The sequence below is a fragment of the Patagioenas fasciata genome, chromosome 10 (genome assembly GCF_037038585.1).
Source record: "Patagioenas fasciata isolate bPatFas1 chromosome 10, bPatFas1.hap1, whole genome shotgun sequence".
Lineage (NCBI taxonomy): Eukaryota > Metazoa > Chordata > Aves > Columbiformes > Columbidae > Patagioenas > Patagioenas fasciata.
The window spans coordinates 2349282-2363858 of record NC_092529.1 but is presented as its reverse complement, the minus strand read 5'-3'; the positions used below and the strand labels follow the sequence as shown (position 1 = coordinate 2363858).

The following is a 14577-nucleotide window of genomic DNA, read 5'->3' as shown; positions in this document are numbered from 1 at the left end:
CCCCAGCTTTCCTCCAGCCCTCTGACAACCTGCAGCTCCAGCACGGTCAGCGGCTGCGGTTTCCCAAGCGGCTGCTTTCCTGGCCGAGATTGCAGGGCTGGAGTAATGGGTTCCCCAGCCCTTGGAGGAGAAGAGAGCACCGCTGTGTTTCCAGGGAAGGAAATCTCAGCGCTCCGCAAGTTTCACATCATTGCGGGCAGCGAGGAGCAGGAAGCGCTCGTTAGGAAGGAGTGAGGAAACTGAGCCGCTGCCTCGACCCGCGCAGACTTTTTAGGACCGGAAAGTGGGAGTAGGAAGGCGTAAAAGTGCTTTGAGCTCTTGCAGAAGGTTGCAAAGGGCAAAGGGTGAGGGGAGCATGAACAAATACCACTTGAGGAGGGGGGAACCGGCATGCGCGTGTGTGGAGAGGACTTGATGGTGGAGCTGCTAATTAAATAAGAAAGGCTCGTCTCCACGCTTGTTAGGTTAACTCAACAGGGATATTGCAAAAGCAAATTCCTCCCACCAAGTGTAATTAGGAGGCCGGAATTCCTTCGGTTCCTCTGTCTTCCTTGTGGATCCTGCTAAAGCCATCAGGTGAGGACACAGGGTGAGGGGGGGACATACACGCAAGTCCTGTGCAATAACAACCCCCCTCCCGGCGTGGCAAGGATTTCACATCAAGGCTTGACATTTTTCTCTCTGATTATTCCAGGGTGGAAAATACACGTTCAACAAAACAGGCTCACTCTCGGGATTGGGTCGCTGGGCTGCTCCCCCTAGGCCAACGTGCTTATGTGGACGGTGGAAAGAGGTGCAAGGGCAGGACACAGCAGATCCCAGCCCACAGGATTTGGGAGATGTCTGCAAACAGCATGGAGGTCCTGGATGATGCTGCTGACCTGCCAGCAATCTGCTTCATCTTCCTCACCAAGGGGTAAGTGGCTCTAACCCAGCACATCACTGCGGTGGGACGTTTTATAGAATAGACTCACAGAACAGTTGGGGTTGAAGGGACCTTCCCAGCTCCCCCAGTGCCACCCCTGCCATGAGCAGGGACATCTTCACCAGCTCAGGTTGCTCAGAGCCCTGTCCAGCCTGGCCTGGGATGTCTCCAGGGATGGTTCATCCACCACCTCTCTGGTCAACCTGGGCCAGGCTCTCACCACCCTCAGGGTAACAATTTCTTCCTCATGTCTAACCTGAACATTTTGCTTGCCTGGCACATCATGGCACATTTTGCTGTGTTTGTCCCAGTGCTGCCTGTGCAGGCAAAGGAAAATGCTCATGGGGGGCAGCACATGAAGATATGTCTCATCTGGGCATTGGTGGACACCAGGTACCTCTGGAAACAGGGGGACAATGGGAGTTATGTGGCGTGGGTGGAAGGGGAGAGCCCAAAGCTGGATGGAGAGTGAGGGGCTGGGAGAGGAAATATGGGGGGGAGGAGAAGGGGTGAGCCTGGGACCTTTAAAGAGCAATTAGTCAAAGCTGAATTGTTTTTCTAAACTCTTAATGAAAACAAAGAGTGGGGCATGGCCCAGATGGTGCCAGGGGATCAAATAAATGTCGCACTCAGGAAGCAGCTGCTACTGGGAATGTTTCCTGCCAGCCCTGCTGCTGCTCGCAGCCACTTTTATTATTTGTTATTTTTCAGGACTGCAGCTGGGGTTTCCCTCCAGCTGTGTGGAAATATGCTGAAGGCTGGTCCACGCCAAGAGGCAAAGGGCCTGCTGGGGCTCGGCCCTGGCCCGTGGCAATGGGTAGCCCTGGGGCACGCAGCCTTCTTCTCCATGGCACGATGGAGACCTCTCTGATGGAGAGGTCTTCTCTTGCTCCCACCCAGCCTGGTCCAGCAGCATCCCTGGCTCCTACAGGGTGTGTGTGCCTTCATCTCGCAAAGTTTTTTATCCAAGGGCAATGTCCTGTTTCCCTGCCCAATGCAAACACCAGCCAGTGGGGGTTCAACCTGCCCCTGCTCTGTGTGGTTGATGTGAACGACTAGAAATCAATACATCTGACAAAAATGCACATTTTGGGTGTTGTTTTCATCTGCCTGCTGCTTTTTGAAGTCAGATGTTTGTTTTTTCTGTAATCCCAAGAGCTAAAATACCCGTGTTTTTAGGAAGAAAAAAAAAGTACAGATCGCAACCAAACAAAAGTTGCCCCGACTCCAGTATCTGGGATTAAAGAAAAGCACCAAACATGGCCAGATTGGTTTGCTGGCTGTGAACTGGTAGCAATGGGCAGCGATCAGCAAGAGGTAGGTGAGAAGAGACATGTGGGACAAGCAGATTATGGAGGCAGGTGTCCCTTTGGTGGTGGCTGGATGAAGGGGGACTGTGCTCTGTCCCCAACACTGGCTGGTCTCATCCCGGCCACCAGCAGCCCCTCTGCTCCATTTTTAGGGGTGCACAAGAGGCCCGACTGTCTCACACACACGGTTCTGTGTGCGTCTGTCATGAAAGCTCAGGTTGTGCTGGTCCCATGGATTTTCTGGGCTTTATGAGGCCACTTGAAAAAATACATGCAAAGACCTGACTTGGTAGAGAAAAGGGGCTGTTAGTGCTGTCATGTGGGAGGAGTGCAACATATTCTCAACTCCTTATTAGCCAGCAGAGACTCTATATTGTGTTGGACTTTGTGGCACAAAACAGTTGGAAAGCTGGTTTTGTCTGGTGGCTGCTCCCAGACCAATCTGTTTTTACAATATAAAGGCCATGGTGGGTTGATGTATATTCAAGTATTTTATTGGGAGACCAGATGTAGGGATCACTCATGTCCCTCTTGAGGAACCGTGTGGTCACCTTCTGCTTTTTATATGTGGAAAAAAATACGTCAAGTGTGCAGCGTTATAGTACTGCCTGATCTCTAAAGGATCTCGTTTGCCACCCAAGCCCTTCCTTGTGTGCCCAGGAGGACTGACCATGGATGGTTTGCTGAGGCTTTTACCCTGTGTCCCCATCCGGGGTGGGGATGGACACCTCTGGCTGGCTGCGCTGGGATGGGGATCACCCTGACAGCAGGTATGGGGGCCCCGTGAGTTCCCAAAGGAGGGGAGGGAGCTGAGCAGCAGCCATGGAGCAGTCAGCACCAGCTGGGACGGTGCCAGAACCCCCCATGTGCACGGGGGTCACCAGCACAGCCCCAGCACCATGGTCCAACACGCTGGCAGGGCAGGACCTGTGCTATTGAGCCACATCCCAGGAGTTTTGCTCCAGCCAAACCGTCGGCTCTAGACGTCGCAGCAATTTGGAGATGCCCGCTGGGGTTTTGGGGCTTGGTCAGTTTCGGGGGCTGTTTCCCGGCTGTGATGGCCAAAGCTTTGCCAACTCATGCTGGAGACACCACTTCCCTGCCCGTTATAGACTGTCCTGGGATTTGCTGTTACGTCCTCGGAGCTGTTTGATCCACTAAAATCACAGTTGATCAAAGGGGCAGTTTACGAGAACAAAACGCTGGGTGACTTCCTCCGGTGGTGCCAGAGGCAGCTCTTTGGAGGCAAGAACAGAACAATCCTTTAACTGCTGAGGCTCTTGGTTCCTCAGCTGCTTCTGTGGGAGAGCCCTGCTGCACACCCCAGGCAGGAGCTGAGCGATAGGGGTTTTTAAGAAAATTAATTTTATATATATATCTATATAATTCTGATAGATGACTGTGGCTTTCTGCTTCTCCACACACACACATTTTAAAAAAATGTGAATCCCTGCATTTCCAGGTTTGTGAACGAGCCCAGCTGCTGCAGTAACTGAAAGGCAAAGCCCTCAATTGCTCATCATTTGAACAAGCACAGAGCAAAAGCCCCATGGGCCCATCAGGTTTGGGGTTCACATGTTGGCTGGGAGAGGGAAATGGCAGCAAAAGTTGGGGGCACGTGTCAGCCCACCATGATCACCCCGTTCCCTCTGGTCCTATGTTGCTTTCGATGAATGGTTTGGTTGTTAACACAGGATTTAATTATTTTTGCTTGGATGGGGAAGAAAGAGACAGCTAACGACGGTTGTCCTGCAGCAGTAAGCATGCAGAGGTGGCCATGGGTTGTCCTGCCTGTGACACGAGCAGTGTCACCAGCTCGGGAGGAGGCTCGTCCCACGTAGGTGCCGCCAGGTTGGATCTCGGATGCAGAGTCCCTCATGTCCCCCATCCTGGGTGACATTCCAGTCTTTCTGACTCTCTTTTTGGCCTGTCTAGTGAATTGGAGTGTTTGCTGTTCAACAGGGACTTTGTTGAGCATCATTTCTGGAAGCTGGAGTACCCTCTGGGATGGTTGCACTGACCCTGATGGTCTGAGGAGTGGATGGGATGGGCTTTTTGGAAGAACTGTGTAGGAGTCCGCAGCACTTTGAAGGGAGCTCAGGTGGGGTTCAGCACAGCGCTCCTGAGAGGGACCTTTCTGAGCTGCTCCGTGGATCACCAGAACGTTGAGCTGCTGAAAACTGAATTGGTCCCATTGCACAGGAGCGGGAGGAGATGGGCAGGGAGTGGAAAGTCACCCGGTGGTGGGAAGCATTAAAGAGGGTTGGGCACAGGGGGTCACCACCCGCCCCCCGCGCTCTGGAAAAAACCCGCTCCCCAGGTAGAGGAGGAAGCTGGTGGTGACAATGCACTCCGGATGTCACCGTGCAATCAGGGAAGCTATTTATAGGTCGCTAATTGATTAGGGCAGCCACAGCAGGAGGAAATGACTTTCAGGAGTGACAGAAGAGTGCAGTGCCCAGCTGGCTTTGGAGAGGTCTCGGGGAGAACAGAAAGTCCCATAACAATCAAAAAGCCTTGGAAAGAGACATTTTGCCTGGATGGTGCCTGACTTGGGGTACAGCCTGAAGAGAAGTTCCATACCTGCCTGTGCTGTTTGTGGAGGCCCCTCGGTGGCACAGAGCTGTTGTTGGTCTAAGAAGCCCCATGGAAATGCTGGTTCTGTGTTCTTTGCTGGGGCATGAGATGGAGCTCTTGGCTCTTCTCTCTTGCTAAGGTCCAAAGGGTTTTCTGTCTCTTCTGAGCTCCAGTTAGAGGCTTTGTCCTCAGCAGTGGCTCTCAGGATTAATTCATTAGGGGCTGCTAAGTAGGACGGACACCAGCTCAGAGAATGCCTTAAATGCCAATTGAAGTCCTCCTAGGTGGGACATTTTTCTTCCTTGACTTCTTGAGCAAGATGTGTCCCCTCCAGTCAGGGTCTGACCTCCCTGTTGGCCATCAGGCTGCTTCAATCAGAGCAGTTGCAGCTTTTCCTTACAGCCAAGTTGATTTCAAGGATAAACCTGGGCAATACCGTGTGCCCGTGACAGGAAAGAGCCCGTTTTCTGGAGGGCCTGATGCAAGATGCCTGGTGGGATGCAGATAACAGGGAGCCAGTCCGGGCGATACTGGGGCTGCCCGAGGCGAGTGTGCTGAGCTGGTTGCAGGACCGCGCTGTCTCCGAGTCCGCTCGTTTGGAAATGGTGCTCCTTTCAACGGTTCTGTTATCAGATGGAGCATTTCCTTCATCAGTGTTAATATCCATGTAGTGAAACAATGAAAGGGCTTCCTATCAGTTCCAAATAGGACGTGAAAAGCTCTCAGCGTTAAGAGTAGAGGATGCTGGAATAGGGCAATGGGAAACGCCTGAGTCACTGAAATGCCTCTTTGATTCCATGAGGCTGATACGTTCAAAAGGGAAGAAGAAAAAAATAAAAAGAGAGAGAGCGGAGCTAGTTAATGGTCTGTGGGACAGAGGACAGGAAGGGCCAGCGCTTGCAGAGGACGGGAGGCACAGAGGGACGTCTGGCCAGGGCTTTGGAAAGCGGAGAATGCAGCAGGGAACTGAACTGCTGAGTTTGTTTTTTGGAGCGGGCAGAGGTGCAATGGAGACCCTTCCCCAGCCTAACCCTGCGCCCCTCGTCCTGCTGCCTCTTGGCCAGCGTTTGCCAGCGTTGTCCCCCCTTGCTGCTGGGACTGTGACCCCGGGCTGGAGCAGGGCTGTGCGGTGCAGCACAGCGTGGGGCAAGGAAACAGGCCAGGGCAATGCTCGCTAGCAAATGTTGGAAGGGCTGAACATGACCCCGATGCTCTGTGTGGGTGTAGGACATAGTGGTATCTTTTATTCACAAAATCATGGGATGGTTGGGGTTGGGACCTCTGTAGATCCCCCAGTCCAACCCAGCTGCTAACGCGGGGTCACCAGAGCAGATCACACAGGGTTGGTCCAGGTGGGTTTGAATGTCTCAGAGAAGGAGACTCCACACCTGCTCTGGGCAGCCTGGGCCAGGCTCTGGCACCTCACAGCAAAGAAGTTTCTCCTCATGTTCAGGTGGAACCTCCTGTATTTTAGTCTGTGCCCATTGCCCCTCATCCTGTCGCTGGGCACCACTAAAAAGGGTCTGGTCCATCCTCTTGACACCCGCCCATCAGATATTTATCAGCGTTGATCCCTCTCAACCTTCTCCAGCTGAACAGCCCCAGCTCTCTCAGTGTCTCCTCATCAGAAAGATGCTCCAGACCCCTCAGCATCTTTGTGTCCCTCCACTGCACTCCCTCCACTAATTCCTTGTCCTCCTTAAACTGAGAAGCCCAGAACTGGACCCAGTACTCCAGATGCAGGCTCACCAGGGCAAAGTAGAAGGGGAGGAACAATCTCCCTCGAGCTTTTGCACATTTTGCTTTTGCACTGGTGGACCCAGCTGGGGTGAAGCTGCTGGATGGACACAGAGGGGCTGCTCTTGGGCTTTGGGGAGCAGCACCGGCAGTGCTGTGAGGCTGTCCTGGGGGTTCCTGGTGCACAGAGGCAGCACCAGCTATCCATCCTCCACCCCACACGTGCGGTAACTCGCCTGCAAGCTGCCCCTGCAGCCTGTGGGATTTAGGCTGCCAGTCCTGCTCAACTCAGGCTGATGGGCTGCAAACCAAACTTTTAAATCACTCAGATTTAATGGTCTCTCTGAGTGCTGCAGACACGGAGGAGGGGAGGGGAAAAACGGCTTTGCAAAGCACCCAAGGTCACCAACCCGTTGACCTCTCCCATTGCCTGTTGTCTGGGCTGGAGGACGTGCAGAGCAGCTTGTGCTGGAGCTGTGCATGCAGGCAGGGGCGAGCGATCTGCTGAGACCGGGCAGCACCTGCTGTCCTGGGGCAGAAGGAGCAGGATATCCCAAACCCCAGAAATCCCTGGCCTGGAGCGGGGCGGGCGACCAGGGCAGCACAGTCACGGGCTGCAGTTCTGCTGGGACTGAAGGTCTCCCTGCCCGTCCCCACCAGCCAGGTGTAAATCTCAAGGCCACTGAACAAACACATGGGCTGTGATGTGAGCCAGGTCAGGGGCTGCAAGCGGATTTTTGTGCTGTTGCAGGAAGAGCCGCAAATGCTTCAGACATAACCTGTTTTCTCTCTGTTTTGCAAACCATCCCCAGTCTCCCACAGGCAAATACCCTACTGGGCATAATGACAACTGCCTCGCTGTCCTCATTATGGAAATTCCTCCATGAAATGGGTTGAAAACTGCAAAGAGAAGGAATTGGAGGAGAGAGAACTTGCTGCTTCATGGTGGTAAGAGTCATCATCCCTAAAGGTGTTTGAAAGACTTATAGATGAGGTTCTTAGGGACATGGTTTAGTGACAGAGTTAGGTTACGGTTGGACTCAATGATTTTAAGGGTCTCTTCCAACGAAAATGATTCTATGAAGAGTACAAGGCACTGTGGGAACCAGCGTGGTTGAATTCAGGTGGGCATTCAGCAATGTTTGACCCCCACCAGACTTTGGTGGGTTTGAGCACAAAGCTGTGGTGGGCACCCATCAACAGGAGGTGATGAGCCTGGGCTACCCTTCACCAAACTGCACTGACCCCAGCCCCCAAGTACTGAGGTTGCCTCTGCTGGGAGAGATGTAGCTCAGGGCCATGAGGCTTTTCTTGCTCCCCAGAAGGACCAGGAGCCATCAGGATCTGGGGAGCCCTGTGCTGTGAGCTGCTGGGGTAACATTTCCCTTGGGTCCTGCTCCCTCTTGCTTGTTGTCACCGTTGCGGGGACATCTGTGCCCGTGTCTCACGCATGCCCCTGTGTGTGTGAGGGGGAGAACGGGTTAGGGATGCTGGAGGAGAAGGGGGGTGGGTCTGTGCACTAGAAAGCAGGATGTAGATTTCAGCAGCTTTAACGTGCCTTTGCACAGCCTGGCGTCCCAGCTGCCTTGGGGACAAGCGGCAGTCGCAGGCAAAAGCGGGTGTATGGTGCCCTCCTGCGGCCCCGGGACCGAGCGCTCCCCTCCGAGGCTGGGGACCCCCAGGCTTGTTGACCCAGGCTCTGGGCCGGGGAGTTTGGATGTCTCTTCAGTTCTTTTAATTTGTTTGTCGGGATGTTTTCCCTCCTCTGGCCTCTTGCTTTTCCCTGGCTCCTCATCTGCTGAACTCCCACTTCTGTCCAGCCGCCAGGAACCGCTGAGACACTGCACAGACATCGAGCTGCTCCTTCCCCGGAGCAGAGCTGTGGGGTCCCTGCAGCCCCATCCACCTCCCGTGTCCCCTCTGGGCTCCTACTCAGGTGGTTGCAACAGACTCTTGTCTTTAGATTCAGGGGACCTGGAAGCCACCTGGCCCCAGTGAAGTGGACATAATGATGGGGTGACCCCGAGAGGAGTCTGGTGGTCTGGGCACGCCGGGGTGGGCTCTGTCCAGTGCTCGGGTGTCCTTGTTGCAGCCATGGGCCCGGCTCAGGCTCTGAGCGCAACCCAGCGGGTCTTTTCCCGTCCCAGCTGGGAAGGGCTGGGTCCCTGCCAGCTTTCCTGTTTGTGTCACACCCCGTCGCTCCCCAGCAGCCTGTCCCTTGCAGGGTGGGGGGACAAGGGCAGCAGCACTCCCCAGGGCATCCCTGTGGCTGGCAGGGCACTGCGACCCTACTCCCCTCCCACCAGGACCTGCTGGATCCCCCCGGGACTCGCTGCATCCCCCCTGCCCTCCTGTGGGAGGGGATGGAGGAGCATCTGGGCAAATTAGCCCCCAACAAGGTTTGATAAGCTCCAGAGCCCTTTGCAAACCTCCCTGAGCGACTCGAGGCTCCAGGGCAGGCAATGGTGGCTTGCAGGGCTCTCCCTTCCAGCTGGGTTTTGCAGAGGAAGATGGGAACAATGGGCTCCTGGAGCCCACTCCAATAGGCTGTGCTGTCCCATTCTTGTGCTTGCACCAGGCCAGCGGTGAGAGATGCCTCCTGGAGCTGTCAGGGGACAACAACAGAGGACAGAGGCTCCCAGCCCTGCCCCACAGATGGGTGCAGGCAGGGCTGCCTTCAAAGCAAAGCGTAGGTGCTCCCCAGCCTGCCAGGATTAGAAAGTTAAGGGCTGGCATTGTTTTCCCAGCTCCAGAAGGGATGGATACCAAGCAGGATTAGTCTGGCAAAGCTTCCAAATGTGCTCAGAGGGGCACAATAAGACCTTGAAGAGGCGAAGCTGCAGCGATGACAGGCGAGAGGAGCATCTCTCATCTCCTGGCGCAGGTGGGATGCACTGGGGGCAGGTGCTGCTGCTTTGTGGCTCCGTCTCTGCCAGGACCCCCCTCCTCATGTGCCCTGGGACCCCCCAGCTCTACTGGTCCTGCAAGCAGGCACAGGGGGTGCAGGGCCTTCTGTGGCAGGGGAAGAGAGAAGAGGTGGTGGTAGTGAGTGATATTGATGCCTTTTTGCTACCAACAGCCCAGGTAACTCTTGCAAATTCTTTGGGGTCTGTGCTGCCCATCCCTGGCTGCGAAAAGGGGTTGAGCCCTTTCACCCAGGATGCATCTATGGAGTATGAAGGTACCTATATCACTGGTCAGATACTTGCTTCTCCAGTTACTGGGTTTATAACTTATATTTGGTCAAGAAGAACTAAATGTACTGTTGAATTTTGGGGAGTCTGGCAGTACCTTGGGGCAGGGGGAGCTCACCGTGGCATGGAGCATCCCCTGCAGCAGCCAGCTCTTTCCCAGCTTATCTCTCTGTGCCACCAAGGCCATCACTGCCATCAGGGAGCTCTGAAGATCCCTGGGATGGGACATACATGCAGAGCCTGGGAAAAGCAGGGGGGACATGCAGGTAAACAGGCAACGTATGCAGAGGGGTATTTCTTCTCTTTAAAAAATCTTTTGCATTCAGAAGCAACTAGAAGCTAAAACCTGGAGAGTGACAAAGCTGAGTCTCTGCTCCCCAGAGCTTCCCCACCCAGAGCCCCACACCAGCAGTGCAGGGCTGGCCGTGTGCTCCGGTGCAGCCATGGAAAGTGTGGTCACTAGGGGACCGGCAGCTGGTGCGGCACCTCCTGCCCAAGAACGTGGCCTTTGTGGGCATGAATGGGGGGCCAGGCCGCCTTGGAGAGCTGGGGATGGGTGTGCTGGATGGGGCCCCAGCAGGGGCTGTGGGGAGGGTGTCACCTGTGGGGTGCTGCTTCCCCGGGGTGTGAGCCGATGCCTGTACATGGGATTTCCTGAAGCGTGCAGGCCTTTTTGTGATGCTTCAGTCATGCTCCTACTTACCAGATTTTTGCTGAAGCCTCAGTCACCAGGAGCCAAATTTAACTGAGTAGAAAGGGGTACCTGAGCAGAGCTGTGGAGGTTGGCAACCCAGTGCCAGAGGCATTTACTGCTGTGCAAGGAGCTGTTCCGTCAGTGAGCTGCAGTGATTGCCCAGGCTCCTTGCTGAAACCACAGCTTCACCCAGCAGCACGCAGCACCAGCTTTTGTTTCTCTGTGATAACTTATTAGCCCTGATAACTCATTAAGTGGTGGGGAACTTGAATGCATATCGTTGCCTGCCTGGCCCAGCTCCTCCAGCATCGGTCACGCATGGGCTTGGCACCATCCTGCTCTGTGTAGGTAGGTCTGTGCTGGGCTGCAGATGCACCTGAGCTTCCAGGGGAAGGCAGACACTCACCATGGAGCCTCTGTCTTGCCCATGGCCTGCCATGTGCTATCTGAAGCACTACAAGCCAGACTGAGAACCGAAAATGCCCAACACACCTCAGGCTTCTTACCCCCTTGGCCCCCGGACAGCTGGCCTGGAGCAGCGACACCAAACCCAGGCTGGGCTCGTTCTGGGGAGCCTGTTGGGGATTTTGCTGTCAGTGTGGTCTCCTGGAGCAGCCGGAGCATCCGTTAGGCTGCACGGGGCTGGCGTGCCATGTTTGTGAAACCCCCTGTGTTTGCGGTTGACCAGAGCGCTGAAATAAGCCCGGCCGGAATTGGTGCACTGCTCTGTATCCTGATGTGGTGAGCAGCTCCGACCGGCGAGGGTGGGGACATCCCCACTGGGGTGACTGGTGGCAGCAGGACCGGGGGGGCTTGGCAGCACCGGCGCAAGGACCGTGCACAGGGCCCCGCTGGCGCCCGGAAAGCTCAGCCTGGCACTAACGGAACTGTGATAAAAATGAACGTGACCAGGACAGTGGTGCAGGGGAGATTAATGTCAGATTGTCAGAGGGGAGGAAACTAAGGCAGACAGCACTCAAACAGATACTGGAGCGTGCTGCGGGGGGTGAAGGGGGTAAATGCTGCTTTTCACGGTGTTGTTGCATCTGCAGAGCTGCATTCCCCCCTACAGCCTTCGAGGAGAGAGGAAGGGATGGAGGATTTGCCTGAAGCATGTGCATCACCCTTGCCAACCCCTGCCCTGCAAATCCACCTCTGCAGGTGGGAGACCAGCCCATCCGTACCAGCCCAAGCACTAACATCAGCAGCGCTTGCTGGCTGACACATCGCTGCACATCTCTTGTGCTGAGTTTGCTGGTGTTTCCCACCAGCAAAGCTCTGGCTGTGACAGGAGAGCTCTTGGTTGCATGAAGGTGTTTGGCCGTGGCTGCCTGCAGTGACAAAGCTCCCCTCATCGTTGTTGCCAGCTGCTTCGGCCTTGCCTGCATTGCCTGAGAAGCTGGGTGGTTCAGTGTCTCCCACACCACCTGGTCCCCTGGTATCACTACAGCTTCTCCAGGACCCCAGAACTTCCAGCCATGCAGGTACAAGAGCCCCTGGGAGGCCTCCTTTTCTCCATCACCTCTGGTGACCACAGCGGTAGCTTTCTCTCCAGTCCTCCTTTCTCAGCTGCTCTGTTGGGCAATACTCATGTCTGATGGGTCCTATGCTCTTTCCTACCTGAATGAGTGATCCATGTCCCTAGCCATCACCTTCCCTCCCCATTCCCCACGGTGCCCTGGGCTCTTTGTGCACCTCTCCTAGGGAAGTATCCAGCCCCTCAAAACCTGCTTATGGCATCGTCCCAAACAAAAAAAAATCATTAGGTTAAGCCAGAGAAAAGGCAGCCCCAAAGCAGGGCTTAACTAACTCCAGGAGCTGGGCTCCAGTGGGGTCATGTCCACCATAGTCACACCTTCACCCCACGTCCCTCCCGCATCCTTCTCCACACGGGGTTTGGCTCCATCCTGACCCGGCAGGGCAGCAAAACTCCTAGAAACTGCCAGCCAGGGTGGGTACAGGTGGGGAAACAACTTTCCAGTTCCAGGAGGTGGCTCCGTTGTCCCCCGTGTCCCTGCGGGCAGCCCCGGCCCCGGCCCGGCGGTGGCGGCGGGCGAAGCGCGGGGCTGCAGGGACACCTGGTGGCTGCTGGGCTCGCTGCGGCCCCGGGAACCGGCCGGGATCCTCCGCCGGGCAGGGGGACACCCTGGGGAGCAGGGGCAGCGAAAGGACCCGGGGGGTGCTCTGTCCGGGGAGCCGTGACGGGAACTCGCGATGTTGAAATCCTGGGATACGGCTCGGGGGCTACGGAGGCTCATTTTACACGCAGCATCCCCGAGCTGCAGCTCCTTTTCTGCCGTAAAAAGGAGAAGAAGAGGAACTAAAGACTTTCCTTTCCCCTAGGCTGGGTGAATGGTCAGGGAGAGGCATTTTCTAGCTCAGCTTCTTTCTAGTTTGGTTTCCCTCTCCCCTCTTTGCAGGTCTGTGGGGGGAACGGATGGAACACACGTTCATGTGCCCGCTGAGCTTCTGCAAAGGTGACGCTTGCTCCTGTTTGTCAAGTTGGAGGTGGCTGGTGTCGGTGTTGGAGCAGACGGTCCAAGGTACAAACAGCAGTGGTGGGTGACAGTGTCACCTTCTGTAAATTTTCCAGGAGTGTGAAGCCGAGAGGTGAGTTTGTGCGGTGCCCGTCAGCCTCAACTGTGCTTGTTCCCTCACCATATCTGTTGGATAATTAGGGGTGCTGAATGTAGGTGATGAAACCAAAGTCCATTTGCAAGTCATTAACAAAGAGCAAGGACAATGAATCTTGGCGCTGCCTTCTAGCAAATTTGTTGCCTGTTCACAAAGCTGCTGTGCGAAGGGACCCTGTGGCACAGATGTCCTGTGTCTCAATGGCAGCAAAAGCTCCTGCCTGCTCTGCTCCTCCAGCATGGGGCTGTCTCAAGGCTGAGGTTACATGAAATTTTGGGAGCAGAGCTGGCCTGGGGCACAGCGTGGCCTGTGCCAGCGAAGGCAGGGGGCACTGCGGGCGCAGGAACCGGCGGGGTGGGGGTGAGGAGGGAGGGCGGGCAGGGTGCAAGCCCAGCTTGCTACCCTGGGATGTACATCCTCCTCCTGCCCTCCCAGCTCCTGCGGGACCAGCTGGCAGCAGCGCTGTTCCCTTGGCCAGGGTGCTCTTGAGTTGTTGGCTGGGATAAAGCAAAGAGGTTTTCACATCCACCTGCTTGCTGGAAATCTGCAGCCAGGTTTGGGGATCAGGCTCACTCATTCATTTTTCTGGATGATACCGAGTCCTTCAGCTCCTGCAGTTCTGTCCCACCAGCTCCTTTTCAAACAAGCCAAGTTTTTTATATCCCAAACAGCAGCCCCTGCTGTCAGGGACCAGTGAGCAATGCTAGGATGCTCACTTGGATGCTCTGGTTCTATTACTCCTTTTTTAGCTCTAGCACCTAAGTAATTCACCTCCCCCAGTGCTGGTACTTGCTTGATCCTTCATCCCTGAGCTCTCGCCCTGTCCCTTCTAACTGTTGCTGTGAATTTGCTCTTTCAGCACCATCTCCTCTAAATTCTCAGCCCTCTCTGAATGCTTCCTGTTTGTACAATTGCTACCAATGGTTACAATTAAAATGTATTGACGTAAACATCAACCCTTTGAGCAGCAGGAAAGTGTGGTCACGGCTGCCTGGGATCCCATGGAGAACAGAGCAGGGAGCAGAGGTGTGTTCCTGGTGGCTGGCCACGAGTTTGTCCTGATCCTTATGGGCATGCAAGGAACAGAGGTAAGCGGGAGAGGGACAAGTCCCCTTCCATGGCAGGGTGAGGAGAGCTGTGCTTCTCTTGCACAGCCCCTTGGGGAGCCAGATAAACCAGGTGCCTGCTAGAAAACAACCCTGGGAGGAAAATCCACCCAGGGATTTTGGTGGCAAGTTGCTCGTGAGCCTCACCCCGAGCAGCTGGTGCTGGGTCAGGTCACCAGTCTGGCTTTAGGAGCAGCATCCCCTGGGGGCTGCCCTGAGCTTGTTGCTGTTTCCTTCACTGGTCCCTTTTCTCTTTGCATGGCAGGTTTATCGAAGAGGTGCCGAGCATCGCCTTCCCCGTCCCTGCTCTGAACCGATGCCACCGCGATTCTCTGCGTGAAAATTCCACCCTGGCAGGATATTTGGTAAGCCAGCACCTCTGGTCTTCGGTCCAAGCCCT

At 55.3% G+C, this 14577-nt stretch overlaps 1 long non-coding RNA gene across 1 annotated transcript; it reads left to right on the top strand.

The window, feature by feature from the left end:
• The first annotated feature begins 7368 nt into the window (after positions 1–7368).
• Positions 7369–14154, top strand: LOC139828737 (uncharacterized). Its single transcript, XR_011740630.1, has 3 exons — positions 7369–7497; positions 12858–13047; positions 14040–14154. It is a non-coding gene; the product is annotated as an uncharacterized lncRNA (long non-coding RNA).
• The last annotated feature ends 423 nt before the right edge of the window (positions 14155–14577 follow it).